The following is an 18,916-nucleotide window of genomic DNA, read 5'->3' on the forward strand; positions in this document are numbered from 1 at the left end:
ACAAAAGAAAGGTTGAAAATAGGCAAAGTATACAATAAAATTATGAAATATGAAGATCGCCGAATTATATGGCTAGTAAACCTAGATCCACATGGAGGTTCATTCCTTATTAGAAATTATACTAGTCTTCGTACCCGCGCGCTGCGCGATTGGTGTTAAAAAAAATAATTAAGTATAAATAGCATTCCAACTCAATTGTTGTTTAATTCAAATTTAAATTAGTAGTAAAATAGAGGAAAAAATATTATAAATCACAATAATTAAGAATTTAAATTATTTTTAAAATATAATTGACTATCAATGACACAAAATTTTGAACAAGGAGCATATATTATTTGGAAATTACATTAAAAAAAATATATTATAAATTATAATAGTTAACAATTTAAAATATCTAAAAAAAAATTACTCTGATATATATTTTAAAAAATTACTATAAATCACAATAACTAACAACTTTAAAAATTTAAAAGTCAATTTGTCTGCTTTGGCACAGCTTCATTGGTCCCTTCTCTTGCTTTCATTTTTTTCATCAATTTTAATTTGTTTGTCTTATTTTATTTATCTGGTATATATTTCAAAAAAAAATATGAAAAAATCTTATAAATCATAATAATTAATAACTTAAATTTTAAAAAAAAAAATTTAAAATATTTGGCTGATTCTCAAAATTATATTTTTATCATTTAAATTAAAATAGAAAAAAGAGTATTATAAATCACAGTAATTAAAAACTTAAATTATTTTTAAAATATAATTGACTATCAATGCTACAAAAGTTTGGACAAGTAAAGTAACATGTATCATTTAAAAAGTACATAAAAAGTATTATAAATTTCAATATTTAACAACTTAAAATATCTTAAAACTTAATCTGTTATATATTAAAAAAATATTATAGATCACAATAATTAACAACTTAAAAAAATTTTAAAATCTAAAATATTTAGTTGACTCTCAAAATTATATCAGTGTCACTTAAATTGGAATAACTAAAATTATAATTGACTATCAATGCCACAAAAGTTTGGACAAGGAGAGTAGAGTGTATTATTTGATACATAAAAAGTACTATATTTACAATAGTTAATAGCTTAAAATATCTTTTTAAAAAAATAATCTGTTATATATTTCAAAAAAAAACTAAAAAAAAATAGAGTACTATAAATCACAATAATTTAGAACTTAAATTTTTTTAAATATATAAAATATTTGGTTTACTCTCAAAATTATATCAGTGTCACTTAAATAGAAATATAGAAGAGGTGTTACAAATCTCAATAATAAAAAATTTAAATTGTTCTAAAAATATAATTAACTATCAACATCACAAAAGTTTAAACAAGTAGAGAAACATGTATTATTTAAAAATTAAATTAAAATATTTTAAGTTATGACAATTAATAATTTAAAATAACTAAAGCATATTAAAAATATAATTGACTATCTAAATTCTATTTGTGTCACATAAATTAAGATTAAAAATAACATATATTGGACTCATGCTGGCACGGGCCTTCAACATCTAGTTATAATATAAGCATACTATTTTATTTATTGAATTAATTTGTTAAGGATTCAAAAAAATAAATTCAAATTCTATGTATTAATAATTAACATAGCGGTGCTCATGTGATTTTGTAGGTTAGTGTTATTTATTCTTCGTTTTGTCTTTTTTTGTTTGTTGCAGATTTAAGAATTTTGTAGGTTAGTTTTTATTTAAATTTTATTATTTTATTTAAATTTATTTAAAATTAATTAATTTTAATAAAATTTATTAAAATTTTATCCTCATGTAAATTTTATTAATTTCATTTACAAATTCTCATGTAAATAAAAACTTTAAATTACATATGCAGTTAAAATAAAGTTAAGGCCTTTTAAAATTTAGATTTATTTAAATAATAAATTTCTTTTATTAAATTTTTATTTTTCATAATGGCATTTAATAGTTTTTGAAAAGTTATTTGAATTTTTAATTTTTAATAATGGCAGTTAATGCTTTTTAAAAAGTTGTTTTAATTTTAATTTTAAACCTTTTAATACTATTTCTTGTGGTGCTGACACGTGACACTTTTTGCTTCTCTTATTAGATATAGATAGATTTTTTATCAAAAATAAAATGCAACTAGCAATCAATATATGTATGAACCCAAAGATTACTTTATTTCTTAACAGAAAAGGGTCAAAAATACACTTGAACTATTCGAAATGAATCAATAACTTCATTTATTTTTTGGCTCAAAAATACCCCTCTATTGATTTTTTTCTCAAAAATACCCCCCGTTAATTTTTGGCTCAAAAATACCCTTCTCTATAATGAAATGTCACCAAATATATCACGTGGATTAAAAAGGTAACTTGGTCAATCTACGTCAGCATACATGCGGAAAATTACTCCATTTAATTCATCTAACCATGAATCCATGTTTGTCTATTTAAAATATTCAACCTCACACCAAACTAAAAAAAACCGAGAGGACAAAATTGAAGAATTTGATTACTTATTTTTCATGTGATGGGTTCAGATATTCTGGATCGATCAAGGCAAAAGATGAGGAAATAATCAGGTCCTTAAATTGTTACTCAAAAGAATCTGGTCGACCCTAGATAATTGGATCCTCAAATAGTTGACCCGATTTTCAAGAGCTCGGATTGCTACTGAATTTCTTATCTGAATTTGTCTAATGAGAAAACTGATTGTAGTAAGAGGAATGGTAATTCAGAGGCAGAATTGAAATATCGAGAGAGGAAATTTAGTGTCAATGTAGGAAAATCACAAGTTGATAAGATCAAGAATTGCTCGAGTGAGTCTCACAACTTTGAAAATGTTAATAATAGAATGGAAGACGGTGAAAGGGATGATCTAAGGAAAAAAATTAAAGAATTGAATTTTGCCTTTTGGGCCGGGTTGAATTTTTAAATAGAATAAAAAAGGTTGGTGGTTAAATGGATTAAATGGAGTGATTTTTCATGTGTACGCCAATGTGGACTGATTAAATGATTCTTTTATCCACGTGGCGTGCTTGGTGGAATTCCGTTAGAGAGAAAAGTATTTTTAAGCCAAAAAAGTAACGAAGGGCATTTTTGAGCCAAAAAAATAAACACAGGGTTATTTATGAGCCAAAAAATAAATAAAGGGTATTTTTGATCCATTTTCAATAGCTTAGGGGTATTTTTTATCCTTTTCTGAATTATTTATCATGTTTCTCTTTGAGGTGCTTCCGAAGAAAACATTAATTGGTATGTTTTCTTTTGACTATTTTATGTGTATTCTAGTCTTAAGATATAATATCTCTTTTTTAAAAAATTATTACTTTTTTTATTTTAAATCTAGTGCACTATCAGTGTATAAAATATTCTACATATCACAGGTCACTCAATTTTTACATAAAAACTGAAAAGGAAAAATTGGGTAACCTGTAATAGCAGATCAAGTTTACCTGACAGTGTACAAAACTTAAACTCAAAACATACACACTTACAAAATTATTAAAGGTGATAAGATTATATGTATAAAAATATACTCTCAGATTCACTTTCTATTACATAAAAATAATGATAAAAGAAACATATTTATTTTTCAAGATTTATAAAAGTTAAAATAACTAAACTATTAAATTGCTTTAAGCTACAATTAAATGAATAATGTTTTTCATAATATGGTTGATATTTTATTTTTTTCCAATTATCCTATGAAAAATATATCAATTTGATTTGCAATTACTTCAGTGAAAAAGTAAAAGTGATCCTAATTGAGTATATAAAGATTAATACGTTTTGCTTCTTAATAAATTATCTTAAATAAACAAATTACTTACCAAATTATTTATGGTGATAAGATTATATATATAAAAAATTATTTCCTCTCATTGATTCACTTTCCATTAAAAAAATGATGATAAAATAAAGAAACAGATTTATTTTCCAAGATTTAAAAAAGTTATAAATAGTAAAATATTAAATTGATTTTCACTATGATTAAATGAATAACGTATTTCTTAATCTAATTGATATTTTTTTTTTGTAAATTATGCTATGAAAAATATCCCAATTTAATTTACGAAAAAGTGAAAAAATGATCATATTTGAGTATCTAAAGATTAATATGAAAATACATAAAATAATTCTTTCTTATGATGTTTTTGCTTTGAATAAACTTTAATAAATAAACAGACCGGTCGCTAAATTATTTATGGTATCGTTTATTCACTTTACATTGCATAAAAATGATGATAAAATAATTAACCATATTTATTTACCAAGTTTTATAAAAGTTATAAAGAGTGAAATATTAACTTTAAGTAGGGAAAGAGGAAAGGACTAAGGGGAAGGAGAAAGTTGGATAGGTGTGTGGGGTAGTAGTTTTATTAAAACTGGGTAGTTTTCAATTAGGGGAGTTATTTTGAGTCTGGAAAAAAAAAGTAAAAAAATAATATCACCCTCCCTTGTCGCTTTAATTATGAAATTATCGGTCAAAAAATGTAACTCGAGTCATTCAAGGTAAAAGTCCTTGAGTCATATATATTTTTCGTAAATGTTAAATGTTCTACTATTTGCTAAAATAATCTAGGATTTAAGTACATATAGTTATGTTTCTTTTTTTGTTCTGAATTGATGTCATCTGAACATCTGAACATTCAGTATACTTGTAGAATGAATGACGTCTAAAGACAAGTCTCTTTTGGTGTGTCATTGAAGTCAGAGCTACTTTCTGCAACTTATTTCTGTCTTTTAAGGATTTTAATTATACAGTTCAGCTATGTGCTGCAGTCCAATAGTTTAGTCTTACTAAAACTATTAAGCTAAATTTTACTATGGAAAAACAAAGGTATTAAAATGGTGCACGGGCAGTAAATAATCTAGTGATTGGGATAGAGATTAGAGAGGGAGATCCAAACTAAAACTGGAATAAAAAAAAGTACATTCCAATTCAAATTGTTACTAAAGAATCGCTGAAAAATACAAAGGACTAAAACAGAGAAAACCTCACTAAAATTAGAATGTACAAAAGTGCATCTTAGTTTTAATTGTTAGGCTCATGCTATCAAGTTCTTTACCAAATTAAATGCTTATACTTGCTTGATAAGAAAATCAACAGAAGGACGTATTGCTTGGAACAAACTGTAATAAGTAGCTTGACTTGGATGGACTGAATCTCAAAACATATGATTTGAAGGATTGCTGCATACAATTGATAATGGATTGCATAGCATTAATAATTCAAGCAATCCACTTCCACAACACCCTCTGGTAACTTCAGTAAATCCTACAAAATATTAAATATATAAATTAGGGGGGAATGGTTAAAAGAAAAAGGAAATATACTCCAAATGAAAGAAAAAAGGAAAAGTTTTAACATCTATGTATTTAAAGTGTATAGACAATTGCTTATAATAAGTAGAATTAGTAACCAGAAAATTAAGGTCGCTAACTTACTACAATAGGTAAGTTATATTAATTTTATGGAAGATCTTTTTTGCAATTTAAGGGTGTGTGTGACATGAAGAAATGTTTTCCCCTTATTTTATGGTGTATATATATTTCCTTTATATATAAGCCAATAACAAAGGACTATTACCGTAGTGGAAATTGTACCAAAGGCATTGTATTATGGTACCATTAAGCCTTGGACTATTAAAGCATAACATCATTGTACATCATGCTTCATAAATTATACTAGGGAATTTTTAAATTTATTGATTTTTCTTGGCTCTTTTTAATTGATGATTAGGCACGTGGAATCTACGTGTTCCAGAGCTAGGATAACTGATACTCACTTAATCAATTCACCATTTTTTTCCTCTCATAAAACAAATTCTAATCGGCTTTTTTTACTTTGTTTTCCTCTAAATCGATTCTGTACAAAGGCAAAACCATGGGGAAACCAGAAGAACTTCTTCTTCATCAAAGTGTTCTCTTTCGTCTCCCTCTTCATCTTCTCTTCAGAATAATGGCAAATGCTCGAATATGTATTTGATTATCGATTCAAATTTTGAGGTTTAACCAAAACATGCAAGAAAAGATTTGGGATTGTTTGAATTTTGTGTGTGATTTAACTTTACTCTAAATCTTTTTCTTTTTTGGATTTGAGGTTTCTTGAATTCTCTGAATTTTGTATGTATTATTTAGTTTTACTCAAAATCTTTTGATTTTTTTTCTTGTGGGGTTTCTTGAATTGTTGGAAGTTTGTAATTTAACTCGAGACTCTAAGTTTTGAATTTTTTTACTTGTAGGGTTTCTTGAATTGTTGAAAATTCGTATATATATTAATTAACTTTACTCAAAATCTTGAATGTTTGAATTTGGGGTTTGTGAGTTGTTGGAATTTTCTATGCAACTTAATTTGGACTCAAAAGCTTTTGAATTAGAGGTTTCTTGCATTGTTCGAATTTTGTATGTAATTGAATCTGCCTTGTAGGTGGTGGAAGCATTGTCATCTACTAATGATACCCTTGTTAGGGAGAAATCCCGGGGTGGAGTAAATGATTCAGGGACGAAATCTGCTGAGCAAGAGGTTTGATCAGCTGATTTTGGTGGTGCCAATGCATTGAAATCGTCGAATGCTTCTGTTGTTCCTGCTGCGGGTGTGGCACAGAAATCGATGAAAACTGAAGGGGCAACGAGCCTTTGGTATCACCGATGACTTTAGGTGTTTTTTTACTTTGCATGTGCTTCACAATAGCATTACTACTATTTATCTAACTTTTTGTTCGACAAGTAGAATTAGATTTAACTTATAGCTTTTCAAAATCAGTAGATATTTTTTCTGTGTGATATTAGTAGTTTTCCAACAACAACAAAAAAGATAAACTTTGAGTGCTTGGGACTCCTGCTTCAAGTTGATTTATTTTTCCCATGAGTTTTTTTAATTTTTAGGTCATTTGTTGAGGAAGAATTAGTGAAAGTTGTCAACTTCTTTGATGTTGCCATGAAATTAGTAACGACATTATAGCTTCAAACTCAAGCCAAGTTTTCATTGTTTGTTGTTTGCATCACATTTCGACAAAATGCATCAATTAATTTAGCAATTTGAAGAAAGGTGACAACCAAATGTTGAAGTTGCAAAATTAAAATAACAAGCAGGCCAAATCATGCTAAAGGATTAACTTTACGCTCTCCAATTTCTAAGCCTTGGGGTATACTTTCGCATTCTTTCAGAACCTTTTAATATTGGGTTGATTTCTCTTAAAAAAAAAAATTAGTTCTTCGATTTGTGTTGCCGATGGATATTGACTTATTTTATGTTATATTTATATATGTTTTGGTTTAGAAATTGTAATCGAACTTATAACTGGTCTTTTTCAATTATATCAATGATAATTATGATTAAACAAGCTATTGGTTGATTATATAGTGTTAGATATGCCATTACATTTATTTTCCCAATGTCTGAGATTCTAAGCTATCAAGTCAGGGGGAAGGCAAAATAGGATATTGAACTGCTTGTGAATCATCTTGTTGATTGATTGGAAGAAGACAATGGAAAGAACTTGGTCTTCCAAACTTTCAGTAATTTTGGATAGTTAACATGAGTTCTTTAGAAAGACAATTGAAACCTAAATGTATTACATTTTTCTCAAAACTTGCGTGCTAATTACTGATTGAGTTCTTTTATTATTGGGTTTACAGTTATGGTGTCATTTTGAAAACAATTCAGAAACAAGGACGCTTTAATGAGAAGGATCAAGTGTTTGTATTGTTAATTCTGCCCCTGTCGTAGCTCCGCATCCATAGGTATTGCTGTCTCAGAAATTATGATAATAAGATCTCTTTTGCTTTATGTGCCAGTATCAGAAGAGTGTTTTTCAAGAGTAGTCTTATTTCTGAAGGTTAATGCAAATCAATTATTAAAGAGCCATATATTTTTATTGAAATCCAACCATGTCACGCTTTTATTGGATAAGTATTAGAAGTGTCATACATAGTCAAGTTTAGCCATTCAGAACTGCTCGATTGTTTGTACTTTAATCAAGACCTCCTGCTATCTTATTTCAATTGTGCTGCTTTCTTTTATCCTAGGCCTTAACCATGCAGCTTGTTTTTTAAAAAATATTCTTCTTCTTGATAATGTGGAAGTTATTTATTGTTGATTTAGTCTTCGAGGAAAGGTAAATGGCTTGGGGTTAGCTGTGGACTTTTGAAGAAGGGAGAAAAAGATAATACTTGTGTATTTGCATATAATAAGTGTTGATTTTTTCTTTGGTAAGTTTAAACTAATTTTGTAAAGCTATAAATTGAAAAAAATAAACTTTCCTCAATTATAAAATATAAACGTTCAATGCAGCATAGCTGTCATTGGACCTCACCCACCCGGAGCTCCTGTCTAAGTCACTTGCCCCAGCGCCAGGCCTATCACTAATGCACTTTTCGTCTAGCATTACTAATGTTTAAGCAAATCCTAGTACTCTTCAAAATGTTGAGGGGCTTTTGAGGTCTTACAACATAAACTAACATTTAGCATTACTGATTATTTGTTTGTATTGCTTATAACTTTAAGGTCTTATTTTCCTAACTATGATTATTTCCGTAAGTTTTATCTGTATTTCAGGTCTTCTTGATGCATATTATCGAACTATGCAGATTGGTTTGTTCGCAATTCTCTTTTTATAGTGATGACTTTGAGGGTTTGATATGTTTATAATTTTTTCCCAAGGTTTAACTTGTTGATTTTCGCAATTTTTAGACCAAATGTTGTACACCATCTTGAACTTCATACATTTTTGAATAATATATGCAAGCGTACTTGGATATGTATAGGTGACACTTCCCACTTTCAAGTTATTTCAAATTCTTATAGTGTGAAAACTAGCATAGACTGTCGTAAGCTCTTTGTTCGAGATATTGATACAATTACCATTTTTCCCAATACTTAGTAGCAACTCTAGCTTAACTTATCCGATAGATATAGAGTTGCAACTCAATTATTATCCATGTGCAAATTGAAAGCCAAGGCATAATATTTGTTCATATAAACATGTCCTTTTTATAGAATACCTAATGCTCAAATGTTAACGGGGATTGCCAGTAATTTTGCTACGTTTGGCTCTATTGATATTGTAGGTTTGTTGACTACAGATGGGATAGGGTCATTCTTGCGGTTTCTGTTGAGTCCTTTACAAAAGAGCAATGAAGAACTGATCGCAATGTTAGAGCTTGCAACGTTATTTCTACTCATGTTGATTATTTCAGAAATGAACCCGAATTGTATACTTCACAGGCTACCCAATTTCTAGAGGACTTGGTTCTAAGCCCTCGCAAATAAACAACCTTCTTGAATAATTCCCAATTGCATTAATTCTTTCTTCCCCCACCCCACCCCCACTTTAACCAAATATGTTGTAAAGCTTATGCTTTCCAACTTTAAAGTAGACACATATTGGTGTAGATTGTTACATATACAGAGAATTAAGTTTTGTTTTGCATTCTAATTTGATTCAGTTGTATTTGCGGTCTCCCAGCAACATAATTATGCATTGTATGCAAATTGTACTTTATTTACTTGGTAATCTCCGTTTTAAGCAACAGTGTGCTAAAACAATAAAAATAGAGATAAGCGTTTGACAGACTCTACTCTTTACTTTCAATATCTTAAAAAAAAAATTTATCCCCTTTTTCTGTATGTTTGTTCAGGATGAAATTTCGGAGTCAATAGGCCTCCTTTTGAAGTTGGAATACCAAATTTTGAGAGTGAACAACTAAACTGGTATTGGATGTGTGTACTTTGCGTCAATATTAACTACAAATACGCATATTTGTAAAGACATATATAAGCTTTACGTTTATTTCTCCATCGGTTGCTTTTTGCTTCTTTTTTCATCACCAAATGACTATGTAAGATATTCAAAAATTAATCAGTTTATAAATTAATACGTTGAGCTCATGCTTAGCACGGGACATGCCTATCTATTAAATATAAAAGAAATGGACCTTGGGTTTAACTCAACCTCAAAGGCTAGCTCATGAGGAGAGGATTGCCCAAGATCATATAAGGAGACCAAGGACTCTTTAACCCACTGATGTTGGACTCCAACACTCCCAGCACGCCCAAGGCTGGACATTTGGAGCATGGATAATATAAGACCGGGGGCCCAACATTGAAAACAATGAACTGGGTGGGCCTGCCTCTGATACCATGATAAAGAAATGGACATTAGACCTAACTCAACCTCAAAAGCTAGCTCATGAGGGGAGAATTGCCCAAGACCATATAAGGAGACTAAGGACCCTTTAACCCACCGATGTGGGACTCCAACAGGAGGGAACGAGGAGTAGGGGTGAGTTTGGATGGCGGTGGTGGAATGGGTCCTAGCAAGGTATGTAGGGGAGGGGAGGGGTGGGTGGGTGGGGAAGATGGAATGTTGGGGTTGGGACGAGCCAACTTGTATAGAATGCCGCTTATGATACTTGTTTTTTCTATCTTTACTAGAAAATGATTTTTTAAAAAAAAAAATTTTGACTAATCAAAATTGATAAAATTGAAAAACATGTAATCAAAATTGATAAAATTGAAAAACATGTACCAAACACTCTAGAGGGTTTATAAGTTAAATCCGAAAATGGAGAACTTTTGAGCTACTCACCATATTTAATTGGATTTTGCGTCATGTCAGTTAAAGGATGTAGATATCGACGTAGAATAATTTTGTGCCATGAATTTCCATACTCTTCAGTAAACGTTGCCGAAGCAAGTTGTACTCTCTTGCAACGGCGGAGTATGATTCAACACATCGGCGGGGTTGAAATACATTTAAGGCCGGAATCTACTGTGATGACTATCGGTAAGCACCCAAATGGCGAAACTCCGACGATGCCGATATTTCGAGCTCCCTCGTTCATCAATCCCTTAAACAGTTAACATAAAGTTTAGTATGTACAGTAATTTACCAAACACATTAAATTGATACATGCCGTTTGAAATTTTTAAAATTTAAAAAGCTACGTCTAATAGACTTGAAAAACCCTAGGGCAATGTTACCTAGCTAGCTGTGGATAATAAAGTAATTTCAGAACAATAAAGTCTCAGATTAGATTTAAATTTCAGTGAAGATATGTTAAATGTATCAATATGCTTTTTAATCTTGTGGTCTTAAATATTTCATATAGAAAGTTGGAATTAAAAAGATGTTAAAAGGAGAGAAAACATAATTTATTAAAATGGACTAACAAGAAAAATAGAACAAACAAATTGAAACGGGGATTATATTGTAGAGACTTACCTGGAGAAATTGTTGGATTCTTTGCAACAAGAATTGTTGGTAATGAGAAACCTTATAATACTTTTGCCTTCTATATGGGATGTTAAAATAACTCACAACAAAGTCATTAGTCCCTGCATTTATGATAAATGCTGCTTTGCTTATTAGCAAATTTGTCTTTTCTTTCCCAATTGAATTTTCAAGTCTCCATTTGTAGTGTTTAAATAATTCCAGTTGCTTTTCCATTGTAATTGCACCCTGCCATTATAATCAATATCAAACCACAATCTTGTCAATAATCAATTGATAAAAAGGCTTAATTAATGAGTATGATGATTAGCTGTTCATGACTTAGTTGTACCTACCATTGTTTTTTGTTTAATTCTTTTCAACATTTGAATTATTATAATTAAATGACTACCCCTTCCACATCCAAGGTTTATTGTTGGTTGATGTGCAAAGGAGGCTACTAACCAAAGCTAGACTTCAGAGGTTACATATCTCAGTAGACAATAAAATATATTCACGAAGCTATGATAACCAAGCTGTGGATTAACCAACATCTTTTTGTCTTTTTGGTTGTGAACTGACCAAAAAGGTAAGAACAGAGATGATTCACTAGATTGAAATTCGATGGCACAGCCAAAATTTTCACAAAAAAGAAGTATTCATTAAGAAATCAAGAGGTGTATATATATAGAGTAAATACATAATTATCCCCTAATATTGATCGAGACTTTCAAAAAGACACCTAAATTATACTTTCGATCTATTACCCCACGAATCTTACCTAAACCATTGTAAATGCACCATTTTGACCAAAATTTTGACCCTGCATGTCTACACGCACCTGAAGCACGTGAATACGAAAAAAAATTAAACCAGCGAATTAAAATATGTCACGTGTAATAAAAAAGACCCACTTTTTAATTTTATATTTTAGTTTTCTTTTTTCTTCATTTCATCTTCTTCATTTGCCATCTTCTTCATTTTTTTTTCTTCATTTTCCATCTTCTTCCTTCGTTTCTTCTTCTACTTCCTTCTTCTTCTTCTTTTTCTTCTCCATTAATTGTGTCACTCGATTTTCTCCGAAGTTAAAACTTTTAGTTTCCGTCAAATATTCATAAACCATTAATGAAGATTGATGGAGAAGACGAAGAAGGAAGAAATTACTCCGTACTAATGAGTATTGAGATTTCAATACTATTGTCTTCTTCAACTCCTCCAATAAAGCTCCATTAATGGAGTTTTATTATTCAAGTAAATGGTGTTGAAGACGAAAAATAAATTTAATCACAAAAAGGAAAAATAAATTTAATCACAAAAAGGAAACTTGATTTCACAACTTTTAAACAAATTAAGAAAATATTAAAGTCAATACGTGATTTTGTATCCCAGTAGTTTGATTCATTAAGGAGAATTTCTTTTCTGAAATTTTCTAGCTTCAATGGAGAATTGGAAAAAAAGAAAAAGAAAAGGAGAGTAATGACTGTTAATGGAGAATTGGGGTAGAAGAAATGAAGATTGATTAATGGAGAATTAAAGAAGAAGATATGAAGATTGATTAATGGAGAATTAGAGAAGAAAAAATTAAAATTGATTAATTGATAAATAAAATTAAAAGGAAAATTTTATTAAAAAATATAAAAAAAAATGAAATTAAACGTATTTACACGTGGCAGCGCCTGATTGGCGCGTGAATTGCACTCTCTTTGGTGTGACTGAAATTCAGCGAAAAATGGTGTATTTGCAAAGGAATAAAGAAGATCTGTGGGGTAATAGGTCGAATTCAAAGTTTAAGTGTCTTTTTGAAAATCTCGACCAACATCAGGAGGGTAATTATGTATTTACTCATACATACATACATACATACATACATACATACAAAGAACATTTTTATGTAACTAGACAATGTAACTTTTCAAAGGCCTAAGTCATCGGCAGGCACCTAAACTTGTCCCGAAAATTCACTTAGACCCCTCAACTAAGGCTTGCTCCCAGACACCTCAAGTGCTAAAATTGGTACCTATCAGACACAAAATGCTGATTTGGCAAGGAGAGTGTGTTACACTCTCCTTGAGCGCGTGAAACGGAGAAAAAAATAATATTTCACGTTTTTTTAATTAAAAAACTTATACTTCAATTATTTTTTTTTAAATATTATTTTATTAATATAAAAAAGAAAAAAGAAAACCAAAAAAAACCCCCCCAAACCCCCCTGTCGTCGTCTTCATAAGAAAGAAAATCAAACTCAATCTTTTACCTTTCTCTGTTGTGGTGGAATCTTTCCTTTATGGACTTGAATTATTTTCACAGATTAGCATTTGCCCCATTGATATCTTTGCCCTTAGTCGTCGTCTTCTTTCCTTCAAAGTTCCGTACTTTTTTTAAAAAAAAAACTCTTAGCAATTTTACTTCATTTTAGTTTTCCTATGGCGTGGGTTCTTTGTGTTGTTGTTTGATTGTCTAATCAACATTGTTTGATTTAGTGTGGATTGAAGTTTTGTGAGCCGGATTAGAACTCGTTGGTGATTGGTCAGAAATTTTTTGAGGAATGCTCTCGCCGGAAAATCAGAAGTGGGTGTATGCCTTGGAATAATTCTCATGTTCTTGTTGTCACGGGCAGCCTTAACACGATCAGCATTTGTTTGTGGTATTGCTCGAAGAAAATTGCTTCTTGGAACACATATTTTATTTAAAAGTTTTGAACACAAAATGAAAAATGAATTTGAAATGGAAGTGAGTGTGAAATGGAGAGCTTATAGCAGCCATGGGAGTGAGGGGGAAATGAAAAATGGTACAAAATAAAAAAAAAATAGGTAAAAATAATTTTCCAACGAAATTTCATGTTTTCCGATAAGCTTAGTATGAATTTGAAATTACTTTCTTTGAAATTATTAAAGAATTCAAAGAAAGAAAGTGTGTCATAAAAGATTATATTTGAAATTAATTTTTAAAAAATTAAATTTTGTGGTTAGAGAAAAAAAATATGAAAGACAAAAAATGTAGAAGAAAATGAGGAAGAAGATGAATGGGGGGTGTTAATGGCATACTTTCCACATCATCAATATTTATACACGTGAAGAGTTTTAAGTGGAACAACTTTCCATATTAACGACGTTTGGAGACACGCACAAACATATGATGAGAATAGGGAAGAAAAGACCCAATTGAAATAAAATGTGGGGGGTTTAGGGGTCTGATAGGAACAGACCTTAGTTTAAGTGTTTAAGTGAATTTTGGCAACAAGTTTGAGTGTCTGTCGATGCCTTTGCCCTTTTTCAAAGGAAGGAATGTGGTAGCAGTATTATGGGAATTAGTCATTTGCACTACAACTACACTAGTGTATAATGGACAATATTTCAATCAGTCGCAGCCACCTTTATTTTACCAAAGTCAATTAACGTCCCTTCATTGAAATCTTGAATCCCATTCATGAATATATTGATTTTGTATATGTATATATGTATGTTGTTGGGATTGCCTGTAACTCCGCATTAGTATGATATTTTCTATTTTGGGCCAAGTCCTCATGGATTTGTTTTTGGGCACCTCCCAAAAGGCCCCATACTAGTAGAGTTGGGTAACACTTTAAATATTGGACATATTCCCTCTATTTTTTTTCGATGTGGGATTGTGTTTGCTTCTCAACAATACCCCTCAAACGAAGACCACATCACTTGTGACCTCCCCGTACCGCCACTACCAACCAGTGGGACACGCCGCTTGACCATCACTTGTCAAGAAAACTTTCAACATGAGGCATCAACCGTAGATCTCAACTACTAGATCATTTCACATGATCTACCAAACATCTTGTACCGCCGTTATCACCCAACGGGACACGCCACCTGACCACCACTCGCCAGGAAGACTTTCGACACAAGGCACCACCTGCAGCTCTCCAGTCTTGTCGCCAGGAAGACTTTCGACACAAGGCACCACCTGCAGCTCTCCAGTCTTGTCGTTACACCAGGAACTTCTCACCAACCGCAGTCACCACTCCGGTACACCCGAACCTTGGCTCTGATACCACTTGTTGGGATCGCGTGTAACTCCGCACTAGTATGATATTATCCGTTTTGGGCCAAGCCTTCACGGATTTGTTTTTGGACACCTCCCAAAAGACCTCATATTAGTAGAGTTGGGTGATACTTTAAATATTGGACATATTCCCTCTATTTTTTTCGATGTGGGATTGTGTTTGCTTCTCAACATATGTATGTATGTAAAAAAGAATAAATAAGAGGGACGTACAACTAGATCTGCCGTGAGAGGGTCAAAACCGGAGCTACCGGAGGCGAAACTAACTCCGGTCATAAGTTCGTCCAAGCTAAGAATTGGGTCCAAATAGGGTGGCATGGAATCCTTAATTCCAACGTATGAAGCTGTTACAAATATTGACATCATTTAAGTTATATACAATATCGACAACATATACATATGTATACAAATTTGTTATTATACTGGCAGTTAGCATTGTTAAGAAAAAGATCTAAAACTTCTATATGTTGGTGATAAGTAATGTAAAAAAGGGAAAGAAAAATTACACATGACTATTACATGTGAGATTATTAAGCTGAAAAATATGGACAAAGCGCCTACTACAACTTCTTAAAATATACGAATAGCATATACTTATTTTACACTGAATATGTATATATGTTGTAGGTTAAAAAAGATTTCCTTATATTCATTAATTTAATGACATGTCACACAAGGTTAGTATTTCTTGGTAAATTTATCACTTAACTTTATATCTATTACGCAAAAGTCATTTTTCTTTCATTCTTTTCATCCATGGTTACTTAACTTTGTATCTATTACGCAAAAGTCACTTTTCTTTCATTCATTTCATTCATGGTCATTTAACTTTACTACGACCATCACAAAAGTCATTATGACCGTATTTTACAATAATTTCATCGAAAAAATAATGTGGCAACCTTAATTAGTTCTTAACTTTAATTTAAGTGAATATATAATATATTACTCATATCTTGACCTTTTTTATATGTGCACAACCCAATTTTTCGTATGGATTATTTAATGAAAGAATACTAATTTCTTAATATATTAGATTACCTAATGAATATTTTTTTGATGGATATTTTTATGAAACATTTCATAATATTGCATTCATCTGCCAAAAAGGTGCATCGAAAAAGAGTGATAAACAAGATAAATTCTTCAAAATACATGTATGATATTATATTTTTTGAAAAAAATTATTTTAATTCTTTGAAGATAAATTAACATGCTAAAGATAGTTTTAAAATGAAATCTTTTTAATTATGTCATTGAATAAGTATTGTCAAAATTTGTACAAATAATGTTATATTAATGTACAGTTTTGTTGATAAAAGTTATAAAATATAAGTACTTTAATAGATAAAGAAATTATAGGATATCTAGTTTTTATATTTATCAATTAAATTAATTAAACAATATGTAATTTATCAGAAATTGAATATTATAATAAAAAATTTTAAGAGAATTAATCGATTAGTCAAACAATTAAAAATATAAAGACAAACTCAATAAATAGAATAGTCTATCATTTTTTTTTTTTGGTAAACTGTCTATCATATTATTATGATATACCGAATGCAAAGACTCAAGTGGCAAAAAAAAGAATGTAAGGAAAAAAAAAATTTATCAACTAGATGTCACAATTTTTAGAGGAAAAAAATAATTTTATCAACTACATGCCATACTATATTAGTGGAAAAAAAATAATTTACCAATACATGTCTCAACTTTAGAGGATTTTAAGAATATATAAGTATAACTTTATTTCATAAAAATATCAACCAATTTTTTTTTTATGAAAATAGTGTTCATTATGTAATTTAATCTATTAAGAAATTGGTATTCTTTCATTAAATAATCCATAAGGAAAATTGGATTGTGCATATATAAAAAGGGTCAAGATATGAGTAATATATTATATATTCACTTAAATTAAAATTAAGAATTAACTAAGGTTGCCACATCATATTTTACGATGAAATTATTGTAAAATTCGATCATAGTGATTTTTGCAATGGTCGGAGTAAAGTTAAACGACCATGAATGAAATGAGTGAAAGAAAAATGACTTTTGTGTAATAGATACAAAGTTAAGTGGCCATAGATGAAGTTTACCCAGTATTTCTCATGTTACTATTCTATTTATTCTGATATAAACGTATAGTTAATTGTAGAATTACTCCTGTCCAATTTTATATGATTGGTAACTTTCTTTTTAAAGAAATGAAGCCTATTAATTCCGACCACCAACTTCAACAAGTATTTCATGTTTTTCAGATTTCATGTTCAGTGAAACAATACTGCCACACAAAATAAAATGAAGATCAGAATACTTCTGAAATGACTGCATAAATTAAGTTTGAAGGTAGGACCAATATTTTACTATAATAACCAAGTTTTCTTTTGAAAGTGATTTCCCAAGTTATGTAATATAGAGAAATTTTATTGCATACATAGACATACAAAAGAACATCGTCACATTGAGGTTTGATCGTGTACCTAAGTAATCTGTGACGAGGCGGCCATTGGTGAACCTTCCGGTCGATCTGTAGTTGGCAAAGTCCCGTCCATATGGCGGAAAATTGCACTTAGCAATTGTATTTATGTAGTTATTATTCCCAGGATCAACCGAGGAATCTCCAAGCACAAAAATGGCTGAAACTGAATTGTTGAATGGCCTTTGAGCTTGAGCTACCCTATTTTGGGAAATTATGATAATGAGAAGAATGGGCAGAAAGAGACTAAAGTTGCAACGAGAAATCATTGTTGCTTGAATAAATAATGGGAAAACAATGTTGGACAAGTCTATGAGTTTATTGTTATGTGTTGTTTGTGAAAAAAAATGTTGGACAAGTTTATGAGTTTATTCAATTAACTTTATTGTTATGTGTTGTATATAATGAGAGAATAAAAGTAGTGGAGAGCACTAATAGCAGTAGGCCTCAGTTCAGTCTAGATATATACTGATAAGTGTTTCATCCATATACTCTCTCTTAATAGTTTAAGCCAACTTAATCGTTGTTGTGACCAATCTCACTTATAATTTACGTTTATATATTGGCTAAGAAAAAAACAATATTTGACCTTTTTTGGGTTATGACAAATTTGGACACTTTCTTCATCACAATATTCGTAAGAAATCTTTTTTGTGGTTTCGACTACTCTTTACATCTCATATTAATTGTCAAAATTCTAAAAATGTTTGTTTTAAAATATTTGACAATTTACCAAATTAAGATAATTTTTTTTTCCTATTTAGCCCTTAAAAGTAAATTCTTTTTTAGAGTAAACAATTTGTTACCGTCCATATTGCATACAACTCGATCGTCACTATTTCTGTCATTAAATTTGCTCTTATTGCCAACTGATTAAAATAGGTCCCCTGCTATTATTAATACTACACAACAATTTTTTCTCATTATAATATATACACACACAATGACCACTCAAACATCATGATTTACAGTAACATAAATATTTATATAATCTGTAAATTTCGATCAAAATTTTTGGAATCTGTTCATGCTATTGCCAACTGATCAATATATACATGTCAATTACTATTGTTAATACTACAACAGAAAATAATTTTCTCATAATAAATAGCTCATACAACAATAATAAGATACCCAGTATATTCCCACATAGTGGGGTCTGGGGAGGGTAGAGTGTACACCGACCATACCA

The 18,916-nt window shown here is 30.2% G+C and overlaps 1 pseudogene; it reads right to left on the reverse strand.

The window, feature by feature from the left end:
• Positions 1-5,072: 5,072 nt before the first annotated feature.
• On the reverse strand, positions 5,073-17,993 carry LOC107856456 (annotated as a pseudogene).
• Positions 17,994-18,916: the final 923 nt, after the last annotated feature.

This window comes from Capsicum annuum, chromosome 10, assembly GCF_002878395.1.
Source record: "Capsicum annuum cultivar UCD-10X-F1 chromosome 10, UCD10Xv1.1, whole genome shotgun sequence".
Taxonomy (NCBI): Eukaryota; Viridiplantae; Streptophyta; class Magnoliopsida; order Solanales; family Solanaceae; genus Capsicum; species Capsicum annuum.